Below are 16343 nucleotides of genomic sequence, written 5' to 3'. Positions count from 1 at the left end.
TTTGGGGGCTTTAAAATACAAAGTCATCAGGGATCTCTGTTTTTCTGACCTAATGTTGTAGGTATCAGCTGCTGTGGCTGGTATCATCCAGCAGCAACCTCTTCCCCAAACTTTATTTACATAAAATTATGACAAGACTTTAAGACTCATCATCCTCACCATGCCTCTCCTGCCCCAGGTACCATCCGCACAGACCACGCTGACCTGCAGTTTCCAGGTCTTAGCTCAAGAAGCTTCCTCCTCCAAGCAGCATTCTTGAGTGAGCTGTCCCTCTTCTGTTTCCATGGCACACGGCTTCTTGGTCCAACTCCCTGACCAGGCAGGGATGGGGGCAGGGGCACAGTGTCCATCACTTAAAAGGCATTCAAATATTTGGGGAAAACATGAACATTTTCCATGGGCCAGTTAGTCCTACACCCATGACAAAACCGCCTCAATTCTGAACCTCCCCAATTCATTCAAGGAAGTCATGAGGCTGGGACTCGAGAGGGGAGAGGGAGAGTGAGTGGAGCAAAAGGTATAGCCTGGGGTGCAGAATTAAAATATAAATGCATATTTGAGAAAACTCAAGCAGAATTAAGATGGGTTTTATTGCATTTATTTCTACTCTATGATTTAACCTATCACGTCTTGTACAAATTGTTTTTGTATTTAAACAGCGTTTTAAATGTACTAATCAGTCATTACAGGAGCCACTGAAAAGCTAATTTTATATGGAATTTTAATGAAAGATAAAAACATGTGCAGAATTAATTGACTGCCTGTCACATCCAAGACATAAAGATGATTTCACTTAACCCGTATAAAAATTCTGGAGGGGTTGTTAACGTCTCCACTTCACAATTGAGAAACAGGCCAGAGAGGCTGATTTCTCCTTGGACAAAAGCCAAGGGTAAGCGGCAAGCAGAGCAGTGGCTCTGAGAGCACAAAGCTGCTCCAGTGGCCTCACAGTCTGGCGAACAGAACAAGTCTCTGAAGATGAGCAGCGGAAAAGGCCTCAGCGGCTGTGTCTGAGGTCATTTCGGAGGGAGCCGAGGAAAGCCCCCCAGCTTCTGTCAGCAGAGGGAAAGAAAGGTTTCTCTCCTTCCACATCTCCAAATGACCTTTGTCACTTGATGTCCCACACACACACTTTCCAGGATGTCAGCCTTGGGAGCTACGGTAATTTCCCGGGGGTGGCTCTGCCCTCCTGACCCTGTCCCCCTCAGTGCCACCCCAGCTCCCAGGTCCATCCTCCCTTTCCTGGGGATGACTTGCACCTTCTCTCCTTGTGAAGGGGATGCCTCTGGAGGGCACCCGGTCACCTCCAGCCACTGTCACCACTGCTGCCCCCCTGGAGAAGGCACGTGTGCTGGGAGAAGCATTTGAAGGAGCCCTTCAGTCCAGCCTCAAGCTCAAGCCCTCTCCCTGGATTACTCTTCAGACCACACCGTTCCTCTCTGGAATGGTCTCATCCTTTCCTCTGCCCCAAGTGTCAAAACCAAATTTCCTTCTCTCGCCTGCAGAGCGAGGCCAAGCTCCACGTTTCCCTAATTTCTAACCACCCATTACACCTGCTCAGTTTTGCTGGACTTTGGGACATTTGCTTACTTCTCTCAACCATCTGCTTTCTTCCTATCCTCTGGAAGAAGAAATTCCATTTGCAAATCTCTTCTGCAATATCTTTTTCCTCCGCACCGCACCCCTGCTGCCCCCTAGTCCAGTTTACCAAAAGTTCCGTCTCCTCCTCAGACTTTCCCAAGATAAGGAAAAGGGTGCTCTGAACTTTCACCTTCGATGATGGATTACCCGATGGGTGAAGAGCGGGTCTGCCGAAACTGCACAGCCATTACCCGGGGTGGGAACACTGGAATTCTTCTCCAGGTTAACACCAAGTGCAGTGACCAAAATAATAGCTTTTTCCCGACCTTCAACAAAGGGGAGCCTTTTCCCTGACCATTAACATACATCCCATGCCTGTAAGTATGTTATACATTATTCTTCTGCAAAGGAGCATGTTCCTCCTAATTCATAAAAAATATATCTATTCAATACAGAGACTGCAATGACTTAGAATCCTATGCCACAGACATATTGTTTTTCTTGGTGTCTGAACCTGAAACCTGAGGTTTTTACAACCTTAAAACCTTAAAAGGATTTAAAAATAGATGTTTTCAGCTATAAAAGAGACTCCAGCTCTCCACAAAGTCCACTCAATCGACATTCCTTTTTGCTTGTGTACTCACATTTCCCCAAACCTCTAAAATTCTGTGTAAAAGAAAACATAAAGGAGCATGGAGCACCTTGGAAGTCCCAGGACCGGACCTCGCTCAGAGAATAAAGTGAGCACCTGAAAAGCATTGATTCTGACATTTTAATTGTGGCACACCAGGTTTTAATGTCACTTTTCTCACTTATTTAGTGAAGGGCACTACCTTCCAAGCACTGCATAAATGTTAATGTTCAATTATTACTTTTTAAATAATGTCTGACAGCACTGAGAAAGACTTCGGAGATGTTCTGGTAACGCAGCTGAGCAAACTGGAGTCAAAGGCTCCTCGCTCACCTACAAAGACACACACACACACAGCCAGATGCTCACAGAAAACCAGACACCCGGTCATCGACAGGGGCACACACGGAAACAGACACCTGTGGACCCAGACACATACACAGACAGAGACACACAAGACTCTAATTCCCCAAAGCAGAGCTTATGTATCAAGAAATGGTCTTACCTGCAGAGAGAAATCTTACCCTATCCACAAAAATACTCTTTAATCAGTGCGCCACCACCAAGTCCACGCTGGGTGCCTGTGCAGGGCTGGGATCGCCCTGGGACTCAGGAGCAGACACCTCAGGTGCTGAAGGAATTTCGGCTTTTATAACCCACACAGGCTCGCCAAAATTGTATAACCACACCACCTAGTCAGAAATGCCATGTATCTGTGTTACACAACAGCCACCACCTGGTTACAAACGGCTACTGCATGCTTCCAGTATGCTGTGCTCACCGACCATCTGTAGCAGGCTTCAACGTGGCAGGCTAGATGTTCTACTGTGGAAACCAAGCAGCTGCTGGGATTACATTTCTCAAACCCACACAAATGAGGGAAATTAAAACCTATCTTTCCAAACCCTTCTGTTCGGACAAACAAGTCCAGCCACACTGCCTGCAGCTCAGACAAAAGGGAGATTAATTCTACTCCCTGGTCATTTTTCAGTTCCCCAATTGGGGGTCCCAAAGACACTGTTTTCAAAGCTCAAAGACTTTCAGAAATTAAAAATAGATCTCATGTAAGTGCTGAATACAGAGCAAAAAAAAAAAAAATATCTCAAGGTATGATCTCTTCCCTAGATGATAGACAAAGGCAACAAATCACTGTAATATTGAGAGCTAACCCCAAGAGCCCAAGTGACTGTGGTATCTGGTATGCAGGTCCCAGCTGCAGGGCCCCACTGAACACTGGTAGTACCCAAGAACACACTAAAAAAAGCAAACAGGGACTGGCCTAGTGGTGTGGTGGTTGGGTTCACGCTCTCTGCTTCAACAGCCCAGGATTCACGGGTTCAGATCCAGGGCCTGGACCTACACACCGCTCATCAAGCCATGCTGTGGTGGTCTCCCACATACAAAATAGAGGAAGAGTGGTATAGATGTTAGCTCAGGGACAATCCTCCTCAACAACAACCACAAAAAGCAAACACATGCTGACCATCTAGTATTAGTAAGAGGGAAGAAGCCACAGCTGTAGTCACTTTGTCCTTTGTAGTCCTGACTCCAGGCCAGCGCCTGCCAGAAACCTGAGCAGTGGGCACCTCTGCCCCTCGAGATGTGCTGTGAGAGGACAGATAGCTGCCTCCTCTCTCCAAACCAGGCTGCTCTTCCCCAGTCCAGACAGGGACCATGAGGTTCGGCTGAGAAACAGCCAGGCAGAAGAGGCATCTATCTACCAGCAGCAAAGCACATCTTGGGAGATGGGGTCCCTGGGATAAAGGCAGAAGAGGAACTGGAGAAAAGCAGCTCTAAGTGTTACTTACTCGTGAAAAATCTTAAGGAAATCAGCAGAGAGCGTTAAGAAGCAGACACCACTTGACTGGAGGAGAAGCCATAGGAGAAGCTGGGGAGACGGCTGGGAGCCAAGCGCTTTAGCTGTTCAGGGGCAGGAGAGTCACCACCACAAGTGCCCAAAACACAGGTCACATGTGACACACCCCACCCATCAGGTCAACACACCCAAGCAGACAAGACACCCCATGCTCAAGGTGAGCTAAGAGGAAAAATCCAGTATGTGGCCTGTAGGAAAAAATATTCCACTTTCTGTATCCTGAATACAAGAACTGTACTTAGGATGTTCTGTGAACACTCTAACCTCAGAAAGGTTCTACTGCAGGAACCAAAAGAAAATTTCAATTTGGAACAAAGAAGAAAAGAATAAAAAAAACTAATAAAACAATTATATGAAGAAATCAGACTGAGACCAAGAGACAATAAGCTGGGGCGGTAAAGAACTGTAAGGAAACTAAAAGCACAAAGTCAACCTAGAAGCAACAAAGAGAAGTTACATTGTAGAAAACAGCAGAAAATTGAAAGGTGGAGGAGAAGCTGGAGAAACTTCAAGAGACAAGGAAAGGTCCAGAAAGGCAGTAACAGTTCAGAGATGAGTAGCACGGAGGGAAAAAAGCAAAGAGCAAAGCCAAGAGGTGAATAATCAGTGCTTCTCAACTGGACTTGAAAACAGAACAAAGAAGCCTGTCATGTTGTATGAGTCCATTTATATGAAATGTCCAGAACAGGCAAATCTACAGTGACAGAAAGTAGATTAGTGGTTGCCTGGGGCTGGGGTGGCAGTGGGGGACAGGAAAAGGGAGTGACTGTTAACACATTCAGGATTTCTTCATGGGAGGGAGAAAATGTCCTAAAATTTGATTATGGTGATGGTTTCACAGTCTGATTTACTAGAAGCCATTGAACTATACACTTGAAATGGGAGAGCTTTACAGCATGTGAATTATATCTCGATAAAACTCTTTTAAAAAGAACAAATGGAACAAAGATATAAAAGATACAGAACAAAAAACAACTATTCTGAGATTAATAAAAATCTGAGTATAGACATTACAAGAACGCACCAGATCCATGCAAAATCAGAGAGAAGAAACCTATACTTGGACACACTCCAGAGAAAACATTTAACTACAGGATGAAAAAGTTATAGAAACATCTAGAGAGGAAGAGAAAATGTTTGGTTTACTTAAATAGTAGCAATAATTAAGATTAGCCCCAGGATAGTCCAAGACAGCATTAAATGCTAGAAGTTAATAGAAAAGGAAGATCTATAAAGAACTGAAGAAAAGGTTTTCCCAAAGAATTTTATACCCAGACAAGTTGCCCTTCATGTGGGAAAGCCAAAAACTGTAATCTCACATACGCATGGGCTGAGAAGGAAAAATGAAAAAGAAAAAAAAAAATAAAAGCTTCAGGCTATATTCCAATCACATAAGACGCAAAATTCACAGAGGCCAGTAATATACAAGCTGCTAATAATGTATGACAACCAAAATCATCAAGATGGGGACAAAACTAAATAATGAACATAAACCCAGTTATAAAACTGAACACATACATCAAATTAGTCTCTCAGCATATGCTATGTAATGTAAAAAAATGTAATTAATGACAATAGAGCAGATCAAACAAGGGTACATTAATAAAGACTGAAGACAGGGGATAAGAAGATGCTAAAGCCCTTCTCCCAATCAGACAGGAATGGAAAAATACCATGAGATCTTAGCCAGGACAACTGGAGAAACAGGTTTTTTTTAATGTTTTTTACTTCAAGGAAACCACTATTAGAATTTGAAACAGACTAAAACGAACTAAACTTGTAAATTAATTATATTCATTTAACCAAAAATATTCTCCGATGTATCAAAAAATAAATGGTCAAAGGGTCACATATGTTTGGTGACGGATGGAAACTAGACTTTGGTGGTGAACATGATGCAGTCTGTACAGAAGCTGAAATGTAATACTGTACATCTGAAATTTACACAGTTATAAACATTGTGATCTCAACAAAATAAAAAAAATAAATCCCCAAAGACAGACCTTAAACAAAGCAAAACGAAAATACACCAACATTAATGCTGCGTTATTGTTAATGTCAGACACAACAGAATTCATGCCAGAGAGTATTAAAAGGGGGGAAAGGGTCATTTTACATTACTAAAATATAAAATTCACAATAGAAATATTACGTCAATTTTTATGTTCTGAACATTCACTGAAGTAAGGCCCATAATGGTCAGCAATATAGAAGTAATGACCAACAATTCATAAACATACCTATCTGTCTCCAGGAAGATGGGGGGCAAGAGGGTGGAGGGGTACGAACACAGGCCTGATCTCCACGTTAATTTTATTCTGTATCGGTTAAAGAGTCTCACCAATATAAGGAGTAAGGCTAACATAGTAAATTCAAACTTTGCACCCCATAGAAAACAGAGCTTTATTTTCAACAGCCAAAGAGCACTTGCGAAAACGGACCATCACGTCAAATGAAAATTTCAGCCCCCACAGAAAAGGAATTTCTACTTCTCAGTGCCTGACCATAATGCCAAAAAGAGAAGAAACAATTATCCACCAAGAAAATCTAGCAAATCTTCAAAAATTGTAATTTTCTCCCAAATAACTGTTGGGTCAAAGGTGAAATGGAAACTGTAAAAACACCCTTACAATTAAACAAGAAAGAATAAGCAACAAAATACCCTAAAGAAAGTAAAGAGAAAAATTAGCTAGGAAATAAGCAACAGAATTGATACATTTGGTAAATACATCCAAGAGGCCTCTTAAACAAGCCTCCCAAGGCCAAGGTGGATAAAGACCTTCCACTCAAAAATGCACGGGGCGCAGGTGGCCTCCCAGGCACATCTCTCCAAGCATTAAAGGACAGCCACTTCCTACACTACTCAGACAGTACCAAAGCACTAGGAAAGGACAAAAAGCTTGTCAGTTATTTTAGAAATCTACCATAATCTTGATCCCAAACTTGACAAAGCACAAGAGAAGGAAAAAAGGTAGTATTACAAGTCACATCAGCAGGTAGAAGGGAAACTAAGATCAACAGAAACAAAAAAGGCATTTGACAAAACTCAACATCAATTTTTAAATAAAACCCTCAGCACCTTCCAACATAGAAGAAAAATGTCCTCAAAAAGAATCTCTATCTCTGGCCAGCCTGGTGGCATAGCGGTTAAGTTTGCCCACTCTGCTTTGGCGCCCCAGGGTTCACAGGTTTGGATCCCAGGCGCGGACCTAGTACTGCTTGTCAAGCCACTCTGCAGCGACATGTCACATAAAACAGAGGAAGACTGGCACAGATGTTAGCTCAGAGACAGTCTTCCTCTCTCACACACACACACACACACAAAAGCATTCCTATCTCATGCTAATAGCCAATGAGATACCCTGAAAAACCCAGATGGGGCCCATCAGTGCCAGAAACAGAAGCGAGTCTGATGGCCTCCATTATAGAAGACTGTTCTGGAAGTTCTAACTAATACAATAAGAAAAAGATTTGAAAGTTCAAATATTGGAAAAGAGAAAACAAAAGAATTATTTACAGGTAATGGGTCAGAAAATGAGTTCTAAAAAAAATCACTAGGAGGCCCCGCCCCATGGCCAAGTGGTTAAGTTCACACACTCCGCTTCGGCCGCCCAGGGTTTCACCGGTTCGGATCCTGGGTGCCTGGGTGCGGACCTAGCACCGCCCATCAAGCCATGCTGAGGCAGCGTTCCCACATAGCACACCCAGAAGGACCTACAACTACAGTATACAACTATGCACTGCGGGGCTTTGGGGAAAAGAAGAAGAAACAAAAAGAAGATGGGCAACAGGTGTTAGTTCAGGGCCAATCTTTAAAGAAAAAAAATAAGAGCTAGAACATGTCACTTCAGGAAGGTAGCCAGCGACAAAATGAACACAGACAACACATCACACACACCAGCACTAACTCACATGGCGCCCCCTTTCCACAGTACTGTACACGCACATGTGCAAGTGTGCTAAGAAAGCAGACGGGGATGTTCCACGCAGTTTACAGACGTCATCTCTGTAAAGTGGGATGAGAGGTGTTTTTCTTTGTGTTCATCTGATTTTCCAAGTTTTAGACAGGCCCCTCCCACTGTACTGGGGGCAAAATTAGCAGGAGCTCAATTCTTAGTACTTCTACAAGGTTAGGACATTTGGAACAAAAAATAAGGCAAAACAACTAAAAGGCTAAACCTGGCCAAATTAATTCTTCAGAAGTGAATTATGCTTTGAAAATATCCAACTTGATTAATGTAATCTCTGATGTATGTTTTCCCTTTAAGGACATAATCTAAACTACCCTTTTTTTTTTTTTAAAACCTTACACATTTGGTGATTACTTCTTCCTTTCCTAATAAATGTTACATATTGACATTCCAGTGCCCCTACTGTTGTAAAACTGCGTGAAACATCAAAGGAGCTTTAGGATTATCAGCTGGACAAAAACTACTACTCTGATTCTGTAATAAGCCAAACTGAGGGGAAAAAAATTAAATGTATTGACTAACAGCACCCTCTAGTGTTACAATATTTAAATGGCACTTGGTAAAAGTAAGAAATTATAAAATATAAAATTGTTTTTAAGGGGCTGGCCCGGTGGCACAGCAGTTGAGTTCGCATGTTCTGCTTTGGCGGCCCGCGGTTCGCCAGTTCAAATCCCAGGTGTGGACACGGCACCGCTTGGTAAGCCATGCTGTGGTAGGTGTCCCACATATAAAGTAGAGGAAGATGGGCATGGATGTTAGCTCAGGGCCAGTCTTCCTCAGCAAAAAAAGGGAGGATTGGCAGCAGATGTTAGCTCAGGGCTAATCTTCCTCAAAAAAAAAACTGTTTTTAAGAAACTATTTTGGAAAATTTCAAACATAAAGAGTCGACAATTAAAATACATTTTCATTTCATATCCAATTTATTTCTGATTACACATTGCTTTGATTCACGTGCCAACTTCTCTTCATTAGCAGAAGTGTCAGAAACCAACAGATGTCTCCAAGAGTCCTCTCTCATTCAACTAATTAAACTAATAGAAACCCTGATTTTAAGCTGGGTTAAAAGCAGCTAAATTCAGGCAACATTTCTCAGCCTCTCTTGCAGCTAGATGTGGCCATGCAACTAAGTTTCAGCTAACGGGATTGGAGAAGAAATCGGCATGCCCTCTCCCTTCCCTCTCTCACTGGCTGCAGGAACCATGTTGAGCCATGTTAATGAATCAATACGCTAGGAACGGTGAAACAATAAGAAAAAAGGAACCAGATTACATGAAAAGCAAGTTTCTCTTCAAATTTGGGTATATTAGGACAGTCAAAACTATACCCCAAAAATAAAAAACAAGCAGAGAGAGAAAATCTGGCAAGAAAACACATTTGGAATAACCCCAGCTACTAAGTTTTCAAAACGAATGGATCAGTACATATTTCAAACCTGGCTAAATGTCATTTTCCTTCAGAGGAACCAAATGGAAGGATCATGATAAGGGGTAAACATCTGGGTGGGATGAATAAATTCACTGCTCCCCTTGACTATCAAAGACTAATTAAATTGGCTTCTCTGGCAGATGCTTAAAAGCTGGCTAATCACTCATAATCTCAAAGCATGACTCAGAATGTGTGCTGACAGCACATGTCTGAATTCGGCAATAAAAGTAAAAACAAGCATATCCAACTCTGAAAGTCAGTCCATTACGAAGACTGCATCCTTTAAACTCAAGGTTCACATCACAGTGTGTCTGAGTCACCACCATGCACTAGAGTACAGGGGTAGTGGGAAAACAGCACTGCACTGGGAATCCGGAAGCCCACCTTGTAGACACGCGTGGTGGTGTAGACCATGGGTGGTGCTGTAAGTGCAGGAAAGTCATTACCCAGTGGACCTGAAATGTCTTGCTCTATAAAATAAGGGTGTTGGCCTACATCTGTGGCTTCTGCACTTCTGTTTTTAGTAATGGAACAAGCATCCTCAAATTAAATCTTATTCAAAGCCTAGGGGGTGGGGAATCACACAAGTAGGTGGATGACGTCATTAAAATGAGATCTCAGTACTCTTGGCCATAAAGTTTTAATACATATTTTCCAGAAATAAAACCCCCCAAAAAAAGTCCAACCAAAAAATCAAAGATGTTATAACTTAACAAACTTCTCTGACAGCAAAAAAAATACATTGACCAAATTTTCTAGCAGCAGATGTTATGCTGCTCTGTACTGCCTCTGCTTCATTCTTTGGTTACCCTTACACAACGCTCTGATTTTGAATTAAGGCGGAAAAAAGATCATCCAAGATCAAGGAGGGCAAAAATCAATTACTTTACTCATTTTAAAATAATCAACTTTTAATTTTCATTCTTTGGGTTAAAAAGCTATATGACATACCTATTAGAATGGCTAAAACAAAGAGAAAAACTGCTGAGAGAACACCAGGTGCTGATAAGGACACAGGGTGACAGGAACTCTTGCAGACTCCTAGTGGTTATATAAACCAGGACAAGTGCTTTGAAAAACAGTTTGGCCATTTCTTATGAAGTTAAAACATACCTCAACCCTAAGACCCAGCAATAGGACTCCTGGGTATCTACCTAGAGAAAGGAAAACTTATGTTTGAACAACAATCTGTGCATAAATGTTTAAGTGGTTTTATTTACAATAGCCAAACACTGAAACAGCATTCACCTTCACTAGTGAATGGACAAACAAACCATGGCATATCCCTGTTAAAACAAGGTACCATTCCACACCCATCAGATAAGGCAAGAATAAAAGAGCTTAACAACAGCAAGTGTGGGCACGGCTGTGGACAAACAGGACTTTTTCCACTCTGTTGCCAGAAATGCAAGCTGGTTCAAAGACTCGGGAAAACAATTTGGTAACTAGCAGGTTGAAGATATGTGTGCACTACGATCCAGCAATGCCACTTCTCAGCACACTCCACCTTGTTTTCAACAGTACACAACCAACACATCAATAGGAGAATGTATAAATAAGTTCAGGTATGTTCAAACAGTGGGATAAAACAGAGCAGTTAAAATGAATGCACTCTAGCCACTTGGGGCAACATGGCTTGAAAACAGATTCCTGACCGAGCCGGTAGGTTGCAGAACACATACCATATAAGATCTTTTATTTAAGGTTTTAACTCATGCAGTCAATACTGTATGTGTTTATGGATACATAAACATGTAATACAAAAGTAAAAATAGGGACTGCAAAGTTACCTCTGGGAGAGAGGGAGGGAGACGAGATTAGCAAAGCATACAAAGAGGGTATCTGAAATGTTTTATTTTCTTTAAAAAAAAAATCTAAAGCAAAAACAACATGCGTAGACTTATTAGATCTGGGTTTCTGGCGTATGAGTGGTCATTCTCTCATTTTCTTCATATTTGAAATTTCACAATTAAAAACAAATTTTTGACAAAGACAATCTTTAGGAAAGATACACAAACATACACACAAAAGCTGGTAGAAGTGACTGCCTCCAGAGAGGGGAGCTGGATCAGACAGGAGGCAAGCAGTTCCCGGGTCTGTCCTCATGTACCTTTTGGATTCTGTTCCATGTATATCCAATATCTAATTTTTTTTTTTTTTTAAGGATTTTATTTTTTCCTTTTTCTCCCCAAAGCCCCCCGGTACATAGTTGAGTATTCTTCGTTGTGGGTTCCTCTAGTTGTGGCATGTGGGACGCTGCCTCAGCGTGGTCTGACGAGCAGTGCCATGTCCGCGCCCAGGATTCGAACCGACGAAACACTGGGCCGCCTGCAGCGGAGCGCGCGAACTTAACCACTCGGCCACGGGGCCAGCCCCTCCAATATCTAATTTTTAAACTACAAATAAATTTGATGTCGTCTTAGCTTCCAATCCAACCTCTCCCTAGGAGAAAAAAAAATCTATCTAAAGTAATTTTATTTAAGACAAGGAAAGGCCAATGAAGATGTGATCGAGATTCCAGCCCAGACTGTGCCATTAACGAGCTCTGTCACCTGGGAGGTCATTTAACTTGCCCCTCTCCAAGGGTTGTGCCACTTCTAAAGTTCTATCTTCTATGAAAACACAAGCCTATCTCCATAAGCCAGAGATAAGAAGGTCTAACTATGCCACAGGGAGAGATAAGCAGTTCCCCCGTAGACTTGCAGTCTGTTACAACAGCTCCACACAGACCATCTGTAATGATTGCCTCATATCCTCTGTGGAATAACGTGGGGAGAGATGCGCACAGCTAGTTACTATTTCTCAATACTCGATGAGGTAGGAAGACAGGAAGTTGAGGGAGCACTTATCTGACAACTTATTTTCTTAATGAACTAAGAAGCAGAGGTCATGGGGGAGAGGAAGGAGGCTGAGCTGAGACTGGGAAAAGGATGAGTAAAAGGAATGACATTAAAAAAATACAGAACTCAAAGGTCTGAGCCCAAAATTTGTAAATATGTAATGGAGAAAGTCACCTTGATATCTGGTTTGTCTCCAGCAGAGTGCAACTGACAAAAAACACAGGAAATCTCAATAGTAGGACTGAGCCACTGAGGTAGGATGCCAAGTCATGGGGCGAGTTCAGAGAGTGAGGAAAACAAGATGCTGGTAAGACGACAGTCACGTGATTCCCTGTGGCAACCACGGCAGGTAAAGAGGGTGAGGAAAGCAAGAGGAAGACAGAGAACACCAATGTGCCTGAAGAACAGGAACAACGTGCCCGAATGAGAGCGAGGAAGGACAGGACATGTGCACAGAGGAGACTCTCCAAGCTCAAGATTCCAAGAGTGTCACGTGGGAGATGATAAGGCCCGGGAGAGGGGAAGTGAACTGGAAGCAAAACTCCCATGGAAAAGATCATATGAAGGGATGGCGAGGTCCAGAGACCGGATGAGCCAACGACTTAGAGATGATATTAGAAGACAGTGGAAAGAAAAAGTAGCACGCCAAGAGCCAACATTCTTGAGGAACATTGGGAATGACCAAGAAGTTGGCAGGTGATGGTGAAAAAGTAAAGCGAGAGTGGTACCACAGATTGGGTGAACTTCAAAACTCATGGGCAATGTCAAATTAAGGCTGGAAAACAGCCTGCTAAGTCTTTCCACCTGGAATGCTGCAACATCTGGAGAATTCGTATTCATATTTCAGATTTCTCTTCAAATTATCAATCCTCAGCAAATCCTTTCCAGACCTCTCTTCATTGTTCCCTCCAAACTGAAGGGAGTAATCCTCAGAATGACCACAATTCATATCAAGTCTCCTTCTTATTCAAATTTATGCTCTTCTTGAGTTCATGCAGTGCAGAATCCACATTTTTCTGAAATCTATTTGGTTCCTAAGTTTTGGCTAGCAAAAAATAAGATCTCAGAGAGTAAAGAGTATACCTAAAACTTTCTCCAGCAAGCCACCACCTCAGGAGGCAGGTTCTCTGGCATACTGGCTTCAGGACACCTTAGCAGCACACACTGAAAAGCAGTCTACTTGGCTGTAAGAATTCCTAATACTGTCAAGATTCCTTTTATATTTTAACGTGATTCTCACTGTGTTCCTGACAGGAATATAATTCATGTATAAGCTTTCTTATAAAAAATGTGAAAAATCCAAAAGAGCATAAACAAAACCTATCTTTCATAATTCATTCAACAAACTCATAAGATTATTCAATCACGTTTTTAATGTCCCTTTAGCAGGTAGGCACTTGGATATACTGTTAGCCGGAGTAATAACTGGCTTAACATTTCTAGATGGTCATTTAACAACATCAGTAAAATACACATAGCCTTGGACCCAACAATTCTACTCTTGAGGAATTTATCATAACAAAATAATTTTAAAAGGCTAAAATTTTTCATTATGAGACTGTTCACTAAAATACTGCTTAGAATAATCCAAAACTAGAGGGGAAATTATTAATGTCTAAAAATAAAAAACTGGTTAAATTGTAGGTACATTCCTGTAACAGAATATTGTGGAGATTAAAAAATTGGTACTGGGGCCGGCCCAGTGGTGCAGCGGTTAAGTTCGCACGTTCCGCTTCGGCAGCCTAGGGTTCACCAGTTTCGATCCCGGATGTGGACACGGCACCACTTGGCATGCCATGCTGTGGTAGGCGTCCCACATAGAAAGCAGAGGAAGATGGGCACAGATGTTAGCTCAGGGCCAGTCTTCCTCAGCAAAAAGAGGAGGATTGGCAGCAGTTGGCTCAGGGCTAATCTTCCTCCAAAAAAAAGAAATTGGTACTAGACGTATTCCCTGGGATGGAATATGTTGAGTGTATCACTGAGTGGAGGAAAAGGCCAGTTACAAAGCAGACATGATAACCCCATTACAGTGTGTACAGAGAGAAAACGGAGGAAGCACCGGCAAGGGGGGTGATTACCTCTAGATCACAGGGTTAGAAGCGACTTTCTGCTCTTAATTTTCTATAATGTGTGCGTATCACTTTAATTTTTAAACCATAAGTCACTGCCGAAGGACAATACTGAGATAAATATGCAGGCAAGACAAACTAGAGGGAGACAGTAAGGGACTCAAAGTGGAACACACACGCCATACTGATGTAGGCACTGTGCTCCTGAAACAGCAGCAGGGCGGGTCAGCGCTTCCCTGTCACTAGACGCTCACGGCCCCCATTTCTGAGAAGCTGCTGACAGCAGCAGAGTAACTAAGGAGACGGGAAGTGTGGTCAGGAGGCAGGCTCTCCAAACGTTCTGCAAAGCCGTGTTCAGGAGGTCCCGATTCTCCTGTTCTTCCTCATATCCTTCTACTCTCTTCAAACTTCCAAAGGCCATGCTTGTCTAACAACAGTACTGTACTTCACATTTTCCTAGGCCATCAGTTCTTTTAAAAGAAATGAGAATCGTTCATTGGACCCTAAACTTTAGTGTGTCTAAAATTATAAACTACAAAATGTATTTGTGATTCTTGGGTAAAATAGAAAATTACTAAAAAAAATTTTATATATAAATATATATATATATGTAAGTATGTTAAGGATTTTTTTTATTCTCAAATCAGGCACAAATGAATTAACATCTAGAAATACTGCGTATCGATTTACCTGTTGAATTGGTTCAGAAGCCTTTTCCAAGCAGTAAGAAACCTCTCAAACTGAAAGGAAAAAAAATGAGACAAGGGAAGCTGATCGAGGCATCATTCAACTATGAGTATATGTTATCATGCAATCTGTGACAAGTGGGTGGCATTACGAAATACCCAAAAACCCAAAAGCTTACAAGCTGAAAACTTATTACTCAGTGGCAGATAAAGCAACGTGGGCCTTGAGCTGTGCCACCAGCCCCATGTGACTACTGAGCACGTGAAATGCAATCAGTCCAACTGAGATGTGCTGTAAGTGTAAAATACACACCAGACTTCAAAGAATTATTATTTAAAAAAGTAAAATATCTCATTAATAACTTTATATTGATTACATGAAGTTTTAACATTTTTTATACATTAGGTTATAAAACATATTACTAAAGTTAATTTTACCAGCTTCTTTTTACTGTATTTAATATAATTACTAGAAAATTACATATGGGACTCCCATTATAATTATATTGGACAGCGCTGGTCTAAAGAAAGTGGATACCAGGAAAAGAGAAAAGTAAATGCTATTTCAGAGCACACAACCACGGTAATCATGATCAGACTCCAACCAAGGAGTGTGTTCTGACACTTTGATTTTACACACACACACACACACAACATAGGCAGGGCCATATATCTGAGTCCAAACAACAAAACAAACCCTCTATTACCACCCCTCCACCACAGTCAGCTCTGCAGCCTGCACTGATGGAGGGGAGCAGGTGCCATACCCTGACTTCTCAGCACTGGGAGAAGGACAGACAGAGCAGATGTGAGAAAGGCCAGAGCAGAAATCCACGTGCTAAGAAGCACAAGCCCAAAGGTCATAAGGGGAACCAAGGGTTCTTCAGGGAAGCTCAGAATCAGCACAAGAAATCTAAATAAAATACAGGATCCGGGGCTGGCCTGATGGCACAGTGGTTAAGTTCACACATACTGCTTCGGCGGCTCAGGGTTCGCAGGTTCGCATCCCGGGTGCGGACACAGCACCACTGGGCAAGCCATGCTGTGGTAGGCGTCCCACACATAAAGTAGAAGAAGATGGGCACGAATGTTAGCTCAGGGCCAGTCTTCCTCAGCAAAAAGAGGAGGGTTGACAGATGTTACCTCAGGGCTAATCTTCCTCAGAAAAAAAAAAAAACACAGGATCCATCCAAGACTAAACACTACTCAAATACAGAGGGGCTTCAAAACTACTGAATTGCAGATTCTGGTTTCGTACAGCAAA

At 42.1% G+C, this 16343-nt stretch overlaps 1 protein-coding gene across 3 annotated transcripts in view; it reads right to left on the bottom strand.

Moving 5' to 3' along the window:
• SLC23A2 (solute carrier family 23 member 2) overlaps positions 1–16343 on the bottom strand; it is a 145100-nt gene that overhangs the window by 109436 nt on the left and 19321 nt on the right. The window contains exon 1 of one of the 3 annotated variants that reach the window (XM_070485612.1): positions 2718–2854. The exons of the other annotated variants lie outside the window; for them this stretch is intronic. The gene's annotated coding sequence lies outside the window, so the exon portion shown is untranslated. Of the gene's footprint in view, positions 1–2717; positions 2855–16343 lie in introns of those variants that run through there. 3 annotated transcript variants of the gene reach the window in all.

This window comes from Equus asinus, chromosome 15 (genome assembly GCF_041296235.1).
Source record: "Equus asinus isolate D_3611 breed Donkey chromosome 15, EquAss-T2T_v2, whole genome shotgun sequence".
Classification (NCBI taxonomy): Eukaryota; Metazoa; Chordata; class Mammalia; order Perissodactyla; family Equidae; genus Equus; species Equus asinus.
The sequence above is the reverse complement of the archived record's forward strand: the minus strand, read 5'-3'. Positions and strand labels throughout refer to the sequence as shown.